Here is a 10,000-nt window from a genome sequence, read left to right as displayed (position 1 = left end):
GAGGGGTGTACGGCGGTGGGGGTCCTTGCCCAGGGCTCTGGTTCTCCGAGTCGGGCAGGAGGGGGTACGGCGGTGGGGGTCCCTGCCCAGGGCTCTGGTTCTCCGAGTCGGGCAGGAGGGGGTACGGCGATGGGGGTCCCTGCCCAGGGCTCTGGTTCTCCGAGTCGGGCAGGAGGGGGTACGGCGGTGGGGGTCCCTGGCCAGAGCTCTGGTTCTCCGAGTCGGGCAGGAGTGGGTACGGCGGTGGGGGTCCCTGGCCAGAGCTCTGGTTCTCCGAGTCGGGCAGGAGGGGGTACGGCGGTGGGGGTCCCTGGCCAGAGCTCTGGTTCTCCGAGTCGGGCAGGAGGTGGTCCAGGCGGGTGCCCCCTGGTCCCCCCGACGTGTTAGGGGGCGAGCGGTGGGTCTCCCCCAAGCCCAAAGCCCCGGTTCCCAGAGTCGGGTAAACTGCGGGAGTAACTTTGACTCTCTTAAGGTAGGCAGGAACCGGTGTGAGTGGTGTGGAAAGCCGAGTTGGGGCTCCACGCTCTGGGCACAGGGGGATCTCCTAGTGGTCCACCCCAGGCCCAGAGTGTGGAGCCCCAACTCGGCTTATTTTTTTTAAAATTATTATTATTATTATTATTATTATTATTTTTTTAATCTTATTTTATTTTATTTTTTTCAATTTTTCGGGATGCACCGGGTAGAAGTTCAAACTTCAACCGCCGTGGGGGTCCCTGGCCAGCGTTCTGGTTCTCCGAAGTGGGGCTGAGGGGGTCCAGGCGGGTGCCCCCTGGTCCCCCCCGACGTGTTAGGGGGCGAGCGGTGGGTCTCCCCCAAGCCCAAAGCCCCGGTTCCCAGAGTCGGGTAAACTGCGCGACTAACAATGACTCTCTTAAGGTAGTCAGAAACCGGTGTGAGTGGTGTGGAAAGCCGATTCGGGGCTCCACGCTCTGGGCACAGGGGGATCTCCTAGTGGTGCCCCCCAGGCCCAGAGTGTGGAGCCCCAACTCGGCTTATTTTTATTTTTATTATTATTTTTTTTTTTTATTTAATTATTATTTTGGGATTATTAGACTGGGTAGAAGTTGCAACTTCAAACGGGCATATCTCCGGAACCAAGCCGAGTTGGGGCCCCATACACCCGGCGTGGGGGGCCCTCCTAGAGGCCCCCAATACCCCCGAGTGTGGAGCCCCAACTCGGCTTACTTTTCGAGTTACAGCCGGTCAAAGTTGAAACTTTAAAGGGCCATATCTCCGGAACCAAGCCGAGTTGGGGCCCCATACACCCGGCGTGGGGGGCCCTCCTAGAGGCCCCCAATACCACCGAGTGTGGAGCCCCAACTCGGCTCACTTTTCGAGTTACAGCCGGTCAAAGTTGAAACTTTAAAGGGCCATATCTCCGGAACCAAGCCGAGTTGGGGCCCCATACACCCGGCGTGGGGGGCCCTCCTAGAGGCCCCCAATACCCCCGAGTGTGGAGCCCCAACTCGGCTCACTTTTCGAGTTACAGCCGGTCAAAGTTGAAACTTTAAAGGGCCATATCTCCGGAACCAAGCCGAGTTGGGGCCCCATACACCCGGCGTGGGGGGCCCTCCCAGAGGCCCCCAATACCCCCGAGTGTGGAGCCCCAACTCGGCTTACTTTTCGAGTTACACCCGGTCAAAGCTGGACAGGAAGTGGCCGTATCTCGGGACCGGAAGGTCCCCGTGGCTCGGGACGGCGGGAGGAGCAAGGTCCCCGAGAGCGGGCCCCGCACCCGCCGCCGCGAGCCGCTGGGACCTCCCGGTCCCGAGATGGGCCCCGTTACGCGCGGGCGACTTTCGGAGAAAACGGCCCGTATCTCGGAGAGGGGAGGTCCCAGCGGCTCGCCCTTTCGGGTGTCGGGGGCTCCCCACGGGCCCTCTCGGACCCCGCCTGCCCCGGGCCCCTGGGACCTTTCCTTCCCGGGCGCCCCCCCGACACGTCGGGCCCCTTTTCTCCGGGACCCGGGGGCCCCGGAGCTCGGGGGCGGGCTCTTTGCGAGGGGCCCGCCGGGACGCCACACTTGACCCGAGTCCGGTGTCTCTGGGCCGCCGGGTCCCCGAGCTACGGGCGTTCGAATTCGGGGCCCGAAAATCCCTCAAAGTCCGAAAACGTGCAGTGGGCGGGGACTTCCGGGGCCCCGGAGGCTCTGACGGCACACCCAGGGAGGTGCACCGTCCTCGGGCACGGCCAGGTGGCCCCCCCGGGGTCCTGGAAGTCCCCCCGCCCCCCGGAGACACCCACACCCACACCCACCCACCCACCGGACGGGAAGATTCCGTTTTTCGCCGATATCTCGAAAACGGCCGGGCGAAAAAATTTCAAACTCGGGTCTTCCGTAGGCCTCGGGGGGCCCTATCCAAAGAGGCCACCCGCGTCCCCGGGGGCCTCGGGGTCAGGGAGTTAGGCCCGGTCAAAGGCGCGGCGTTTTTGGCTTATATCTCGCGAACCCCCGGGCCAATCTTCCCCAAACTCGAATCGACCGTAGTGCCGGACGGGGCCTTTCGAAAGAGCCCACCCACGAGGTCCAACTCGCCCGGGTCCCCGAGTTATAGCCGTTCAAAGTCGGGGGTCCCGGCGAACGGCGATCCGGTAGGGGGCGTCCCCGGGGCCCGCCGCCGCCCTGGTTCGAGCGAGGGCCCCCGTGGGACCTCGCCACCCAAATTTGAGCTCTCTGGGCCTTCGCGTCGCGGAGATACGGGCGATTTTCTCCCGGGATCGTGACGTCATCGGCGGGCGCCATTTCAGAGCGCGGCCGAGGGTTTTCGGCCGATATCTCCGCGAATACTCGACCAAAAACGACGAAACGCATATGGACGCGTTCAGCTCGGCGAGACGGTTCGAATGAGCCCGGCCTCGGCCGGGCACGTCGAGTTTTCGGCGAGATATTTGCGTTTTTCCGCTTCCGGGGCGCTTTGGGGGCCCGTATCTCGGGCCCCCGGGGGCCCACGGGGCTGGGGGCGGTCTCATTCGAAAGGTCTCGTCCCGTTCTCCAGCCGACAAAAATTTGGCGTCGATCGGAGCCGCCTTCGGAGAGCTACGGTCGTTTGAAGCCCCGTGCGGTGGGGTTACCGTCCTTCAAACAGCCGCCGCTCGCAGGGGGAGTCCCGGGGAGGCATGGTTGCCTGTATGACTTGGGCTTAGAGCACCCAGCCCCGCGCTCCTGGAGGAACCTCCGGTGCACAGGGTCTGCTGCAACCAGCCACGTGGGTTCTGAGGGGTAGGGGAGCGTGCGCTCTCCTCCCCGGGCGGGCGGCCGGGCCCTGGGGGCTCGCGCCTCCACGGAGGGACCTCGCTCCCGGGGCTTCGTCCCCGGGGCTCGGGGACTCCGTGGCGGCTCGGCCCCCGGGGTTCGACCCCGCTCGCTCGCTCCAAAACCCAAGTCCAAAACGTGGGGTTGCACGGGAGCTCCGGGCGCGACGGGTCTCCACGCACGGCCCCGGGGAGGGAGCTCCGACCCGGGCCGGAGGCAGATTCGCCCCCCGCCCCCCGGCTGTCCGCCCGGAGCCGAGACGGTCCTAAAACGGGCCTTGGGGGTGATGTAGAAGGGTAACGCTCACACAACCAGGACTCACACAAACCGATCTGCATCCCAGGCAGGGTGCGGGTCTCCTGGGCACGAATAAAGCCCGATGCCCCGTGGGTGATGTTGGCCCTGGCCACTCAAGGCACTCACCCAAGCCAGAGAGGGTGCACTCTGGCTGGGGAAGCAGATTCAATCTCTGCTGTGGTGGAGCTCTGGAAAAACGCCAAACCTCCAGGAAAAGACGGCCCGGTTTCTCTGAAAAGTGCATCCCAGGCAGGGTGCGGGTCTCATGGGCACGAATAAAGCCCGATGCCCGTGGGTGATGTTGGCCCTGGCCACTCAAGGCACTCACCCAAGCCAGAGAGGGTGCACTCTGGCTGGGGAAGCAGATTCAATCTCTGCTGTGGTGGAGCTCTGGAAAAAACGCGAAACCTCCAGGAAAAGACGGCCCGATTTCTCTGAAAAGTGCATCCCAGGCAGGGTGCGGGTCTCCTGGGCACGAATAAAGCCCGATGCCCCGTGGGTGATGTTGGCCCTGGCCACTCAAGGCACTCACCCAAGCCAGAGAGGGTGCACTCTGGCTGGGGAAGCAGATTCAATCTCTGCTGTGGTGGAGCTCTGGAAAAACGCGAAACCTCCAGGAAAAGACGGCCCGGTTTCTCTGAAAAGTGCATCCCAGGCAGGGTGCGGGTCTCATGGGCACGAATAAAGCCCGATGCCCGTGGGTGATGTTGGCCCTGGCCACTCAAGGCACTCACCCAAGCCAGAGAGGGTGCACTCTGGCTGGGGAAACAGATTCAATCTCTGCTGTGGTGGAGCTCTGAAAAAAAAAAAACGCGAAACCTCCAGGAAAAGACGGCCCGGTTTCTCTGAAAAGTGCATCCCAGGCAGGGTGCGGGTCTCATGGGCACGAATAAAGCCCGATGCCCGTGGGTGATGTTGGCCCTGGCCACTCAAGGCACTCACCCAAGCCAGAGAGGGTGCACTCTGGCTGGGGAAGCAGATTCAATCTCTGCTGTGGTGGAGCTCTGAAAAAAAAAAAAAACGCGAAACCTCCAGGAAAAGACGGCCCGATTTCTCTGAAAAGTGCATCCCAGGCAGGGTGCGGGGTCTCCTGGGCACGAATAAAGCCCGATGCCCACCTTGAAACGGAGCCTGGGCTCGACTCTGAAGTCCAGATCTCGAAAAACGACAGAGTCCAAAAAGGTGCGGTGGCTCCAAACCTCCATGCCCTCAGACCTCCCTGGCCAGCCCAGGGAGGGTGGCCCGTCCTGGGCCAGACTCAGATTTCCCCCGCCACCCCTGGAGCTCCGCCTGGAGCGAAGACGGTCCTAAAACGGACCATGGGGCTCTTGTAGAGGATGAGGGAGGGAGAGAGGGGCCTTCAGAGAGCCCCTTGGCCGGCTTGACTCTGGAGTCGAATTTGGAAAAATAGACAAAGTCCATAAACGTGCTGTTGGTTCGGACCTCCAGGGCACTCAAGGCACTCACCCAAGCCAGAGAGGGTGCACTCTGGCTGGGGAAGAGGATTCAATCTCTGCTGTGGTGGAGCTCTGAAAAACACGAGAACCTCCAGGAAAAGGCGGCCCGGTTTCTCTGAAAAGTGCATCCCAGGCAGGGTGCGGGTCTCCTGGGCAAGAACGAAGCCCAATGCCCACCTTGAAACGGAGCCTGGGCTCGACTCTGAAGCCCAGATCTCGAAAAACGACAGAGTACAAAAAATGTGCGGTGGCTCCAAACCTCCATGCCCTCAGACCTCCCTGGCCAGCCCAGGGAGGGTGGCCCGTCCTGGGCCAGATTCAGATTCGCCCGCCACCCCTGGAGCTCCGCCTGGAGCGAAGACGGTCCTAAAACGGGCCTTCGGGGATGTATGAGAGAGGGGAAGCGTGGTGGTGGCAAACACAGAGGACCCCCTACCAGCGATCAGACCGTCGTGAGTCCCACTCAGAGTCACTCTGGGTGGGCATGTAAAAATCCAGATTACGCCGCGCTGGAGCTCTGGAAGTTACGAGACCTCCAGGAAAAGACAGGCTGGTTTTCTGAAAAGTGCACCCCAGGCAGGGTGCATCTTTTCCTGGGCACGAGCCCAGCGCACATGGTGTGGTGGTCCGGCTCTGGTGCCAAAGTTTGGGGGAAAAAATAGACAGAGTCCAATAACGTGGTGTGGTTCCAAAGCTCCATGCCCTCAGACCTCCCTGGCCAGCCCAGGGAGGGTGGCCCGTCCTGGGCCAGATTCAGATTTGCCCGCCACCCCTGGAGCTCCGCCTGGAGCGAAGACGGTCCTAAAACGGGCCTTCGGGGATGTATGAGAGAGGGGGAAGCGTGGTGGTGGCAAACACAGAGGACCCCTACCAGCGATCAGACCGTCGTGAGTCCCACTCAGACTCACTCTGGGTGGGCATATAAAATCCAGACTACGCCCCGTCGGAGCTCTGGAAGTACGAGACCTCCAGGAAAAGACAGGCTGGTTTTCTGAAAAGTGCACCCCAGGCAGGGTGCATCTTTCCTGGGCACGAGCCCGGCGCACGTGGCGGGGTCCGGCTCTGGTGCCAAAAAAATTGAGAAAAATCGACTAAGTCCAATGGCGTGACGTGGGTTCAAAGCTCCATGGTCTCAGACCTCCCTGGCCAGCCCAGGGAGGGTGGCCCGTCCTGGGCCAGAGTCAGATTCGCCCGACACCCCCTGGAGCTCGACCTGGAGGGAAGACGGTCCTAAAACGGGCCTTCGGGGCTGTATGGAAGAGGGCAAGTGTGGTGGTGCAAAACACAGAGCACCCCCTACCATTGATCAGACCGTCGTGAGTCCCACTCAGACTCGCTCTGGGTGGGCATATAAAATCCAGACTACGCCCCCCCCGTCGGAGCTCTGGAAGTACGAGACCTCCAGGAAAAGACAGGCCGGTTTTATGTAAAGTGCACCCCAGGCAGGGTGCGTCTTTCCTGGGCACGAGCCCGGCGCGCGTGGCGGGGTCCGGCTCTGGTGCCAAAAAATTTGAGTAAAATCGACTAAGTCCAATGACGTGGTGTGGTTCCAAAGCTCCATGGTCTCAGACCTCCCTGGCCAGCCCAGGGAGGGTGGCCCCGTCCTGGGCCAGAGTCAGATTCGCCCGACACCCCCTGGAGCTCGACCTGGAGGGAAGACGGTCCTAAAACGGGCCTTCGGGGCTGTATGGAAGAGGGCAAGTGTGGTGGTGCAAAACACAGAGCACCCCCTACCATTGATCAGACCGTCGTGAGTCCCACTCAGACTCGCTCTGGGTGGGCATATAAAATCCAGACTGCGCCCCCGTCGGAGCTCTGGAAGTACGAGACCTCCAGGAAAAGACGGGCTGGTTTTATGGAAAAAGTGCACCCCAGGCATATGCTTGTCGAACGGTCGGTCTGGGTAAACGGCGAGTGTCCGTGCTGTTGCGTGCGAACGAGATTCCCAATGCTAACGAACCTCCCCCGGCTGGCGACCGGGGAGAGCGCCTCGTTTTCGGGCACGAGCGAATGCGTCTGCCTGGCGGAGCCCCCGTCGGTGCCGAGGTGGTCCTGAGACGGGCCTTCGGGGTTTTGTCGAGGAAGGGGACAAGCGCCCCAATCGGACAAGGCGACGGGCTAAAAAATGGTGCTCGGTATCGGTTTCTGACATCCAGGCGGGGATGCGTCATCTGGGGTCGGCAGGCAGGCAGGCAGGCGGTCACCAGGGCGCTCTGGAGGAAAAGGCCCCCCTCCGGAAAAAAAGGACAGAGTCCGTAAACGTGAAGTCGAAAGAGTTCCCCAGGGCCGGCCCGTCTCCATGGCCGGTGACCTGGGTGGGTGCCTCGGACCCGGGGCGAGACGGTATCGGTGGGCGTGAACGGAGCACCCGTCGGTGCCGAGACGGTCCTAAAACGGGCCTTCGGGGTTTTGTCGAGGAAGGGGACGAGAGCCCCGCTCGGACAAGGTGACGGACCAAAAAAAAAAGCGTTGCTCGGTATCGGTTTCCGACATCCTGGGGAGGATGCGTCGTCTGGGGTCGGCAGGCAGGCGGTAACCAGGGCGCTCTGGAGGAAAAGGCCCCCCTCCGGAAAAAAGGGACAGAGTCCCTAAACGTGAAGTCGAAAGAGTTTACCAGGACGGCCCGCCTCCCGGGCCGGTCACCCGGGAGGGCGCTTCGTGCCCGGGGCGAGACGGTATCGGTGGGCGCGGCGGAGCTTCCGTCGGTGCCAAGACGGTCCTAAAACGGGCCTTCGGGGTTTTGTCGAGGAGGGGACAAACGCCCCGCTCGGACAAGGTAACGGATCTCCGTGTGACGGGCGCCTCCGGGTTGCCCACCCCCGGGGCCCGAGAGGAGCGCACCCCCTCCTCCCGGGCCGTCGACGCGAGGGGTGTTTAGCCTGATCGATTGGAACTTCGGACGCGCCTGGGGACGGCCCCTGCCCGGTCGAGAGACCGCTATGGGCAGCTTGCTCCTCCCCGCTCTGCGCGTCGACTCTAGACGCGGCCTCCCTCCGGGGAAAGCAGGCCGCGTCGACCTCGGGAGACTCAGAAGACCCGTCTGAAACGAACGTCCGCCACGGCGGGCGGAGGACGCGGTCGCGTCGGTCGGATCGGACGGCGAGCGGATCGGGGGGCTCGACACATCCCCCCACCCTCCCAGTCTTCGAGCCGGCTCTTCGCACCCGCGCCTCCCCCGCCCGAAAGGCACCCTTTCCCGGTTACGGCCTCGACCCAGCGGCCACACCTTCTCCCCCCCAGAGAGAGAGGAGGGTTCCGCACGCGCCCCCTATGAGCGGCCGCGCCGTCCCCGAGCCCCCGGCCCGCCGACCCGGGCCGCACTCGAGGCGGAGCGAGACCCGTGTAGGAAGCCAGCGTGTTCGCGGTTCTCCTTCCCCCCCTACAGGGCGGTTTACCTGGTTGATCCTGCCAGTAGCATATGCTTGTCTCAAAGATTAAGCCATGCAGGTCTAAGTGCACACGGTCGGTACAGTGAAACTGCGAATGGCTCATTAAATCAGTTATGGTTCCTTTGATCGCTCCACCCGCTACTTGGATAACTGTGGCAATTCCAGAGCTAATACATGCAAACGAGCGCCGACCCGGCTCCCCTCGGGGGGTCGGGGACGCGTGCATTTATCAGATCCAAAACCCATCCGGGTGCGGCTCCGGCCGCCCCGGCCGCTTTGGTGACTCTAGATAACCTCGGGCCGATCGCGCGCCCTCCGCGGCGGCGACGACTCATTCGAATGTCTGCCCTATCAACTTTCGATGGTACATTCGGCGCCTACCATGGTGACCACGGGTAACGGGGAATCAGGGTTCGATTCCGGAGAGGGAGCCTGAGAAACGGCTACCACATCCAAGGAAGGCAGCAGGCGCGCAAATTACCCATTTCCGACACGGAGAGGTAGTGACGAAAAATAACAATACAGGTCTCTTTCGAGGCCCTGTAATTGGAATGAGCGTATCCTAAACCCATGGGCGAGGACCCATTGGAGGGCAAGTCTGGTGCCAGCAGCCGCGGTAATTCCAGCTCCAATAGCGTATACTAAAGTTGCTGCAGTTAAAAAGCTCGTAGTTGGATCTCGGGAGCGGGCCGGCGGTCCGCCGCGAGGCGAGCCACCGCCTGTCCCGGACCCCTGCCTCACGGCGCCCCCCGGATGCCCTTAACTGGGTGTCCGGTCCTCGGGGCCCGAAGCGTTTACTTTGAAAAAATTAGAGTGTTCAAAGCAGGCCGCCCGTCGCCGCTGAATACCGCAGCTAGGAATAATGGAATAGGACTCCGGTTCTATTTTGTGGGTTTCTGGAACCCGGGGCCATGATTGAGAGGGACGGCCGGGGGCATTCGTATTGCGCCGCTAGAGGTGAAATTCTTGGACCGGCGCAAGACGGACGAGAGCGAAAGCATTTGCCAAGAATGTTTTCATTAATCAAGAACGAAAGTCGGAGGTTCGAAGACGATCAGATACCGTCGTAGTTCCGACCGTAAACGATGCCGACCCGCGATCCGGCGGCGTTATTCCCATGACCCGCCGGGCAGCGTGCGGGAAACCACGAGTCTTTGGGTTCCGGGGGGAGTATGGTTGCAAAGCTGAAACTTAAAGGAATTGACGGAAGGGCACCACCAGGAGTGGAGCCTGCGGCTTAATTTGACTCAACACGGGAAAGCTCACCCGGCCCGGACACGGAAAGGATTGACAGATTGATAGCTCTTTCTCGATTCTGTGGGTGGTGGTGCATGGCCGTTCTTAGTTGGTGGAGCGATTTGTCTGGTTCATTCCGATAACGAACGAGACTCCGGCATGCTAACTAGTTACGCGGCCCCGAGCGGTCGGCGTCCAACTTCTTAGAGGGACAAGTGGCGTTCAGCCACGCGAGATGGAGCAATAACAGGTCTGTGATGCCCTTAGATGTCCGGGGCTGCACGCGCGCCACAATGGGCGGATCAGCGTGTGCCTACCCTGCGCCGAGAGGCGCGGGTAACCCGCTGAACCCCGCTCGTGATCGG

At 61.9% G+C, this 10,000-nt stretch overlaps 1 non-coding gene across 1 annotated transcript in view; it reads left to right on the top strand.

The window, feature by feature from the left end:
• The first annotated feature begins 8,402 nt into the window (after positions 1–8,402).
• The window catches only part of LOC148998148 (18S ribosomal RNA), a 1,863-nt gene continuing 265 nt past the window's right edge, over positions 8,403–10,000 (top strand). The window contains exon 1 of the ribosomal RNA XR_016149768.1: positions 8,403–10,000. This exon is cut by the window's right edge and continues 265 nt beyond it. This is a non-coding gene — a ribosomal RNA (18S ribosomal RNA).

Source organism: Pimephales promelas, chromosome 2 (genome assembly GCF_988280905.1).
Source record: "Pimephales promelas chromosome 2, fPimPro1.hap1.1, whole genome shotgun sequence".
Classification (NCBI taxonomy): domain Eukaryota; kingdom Metazoa; phylum Chordata; class Actinopteri; order Cypriniformes; family Leuciscidae; genus Pimephales; species Pimephales promelas.
The sequence above is the reverse complement of the archived record's forward strand: the minus strand, read 5'-3'. Positions and strand labels throughout refer to the sequence as shown.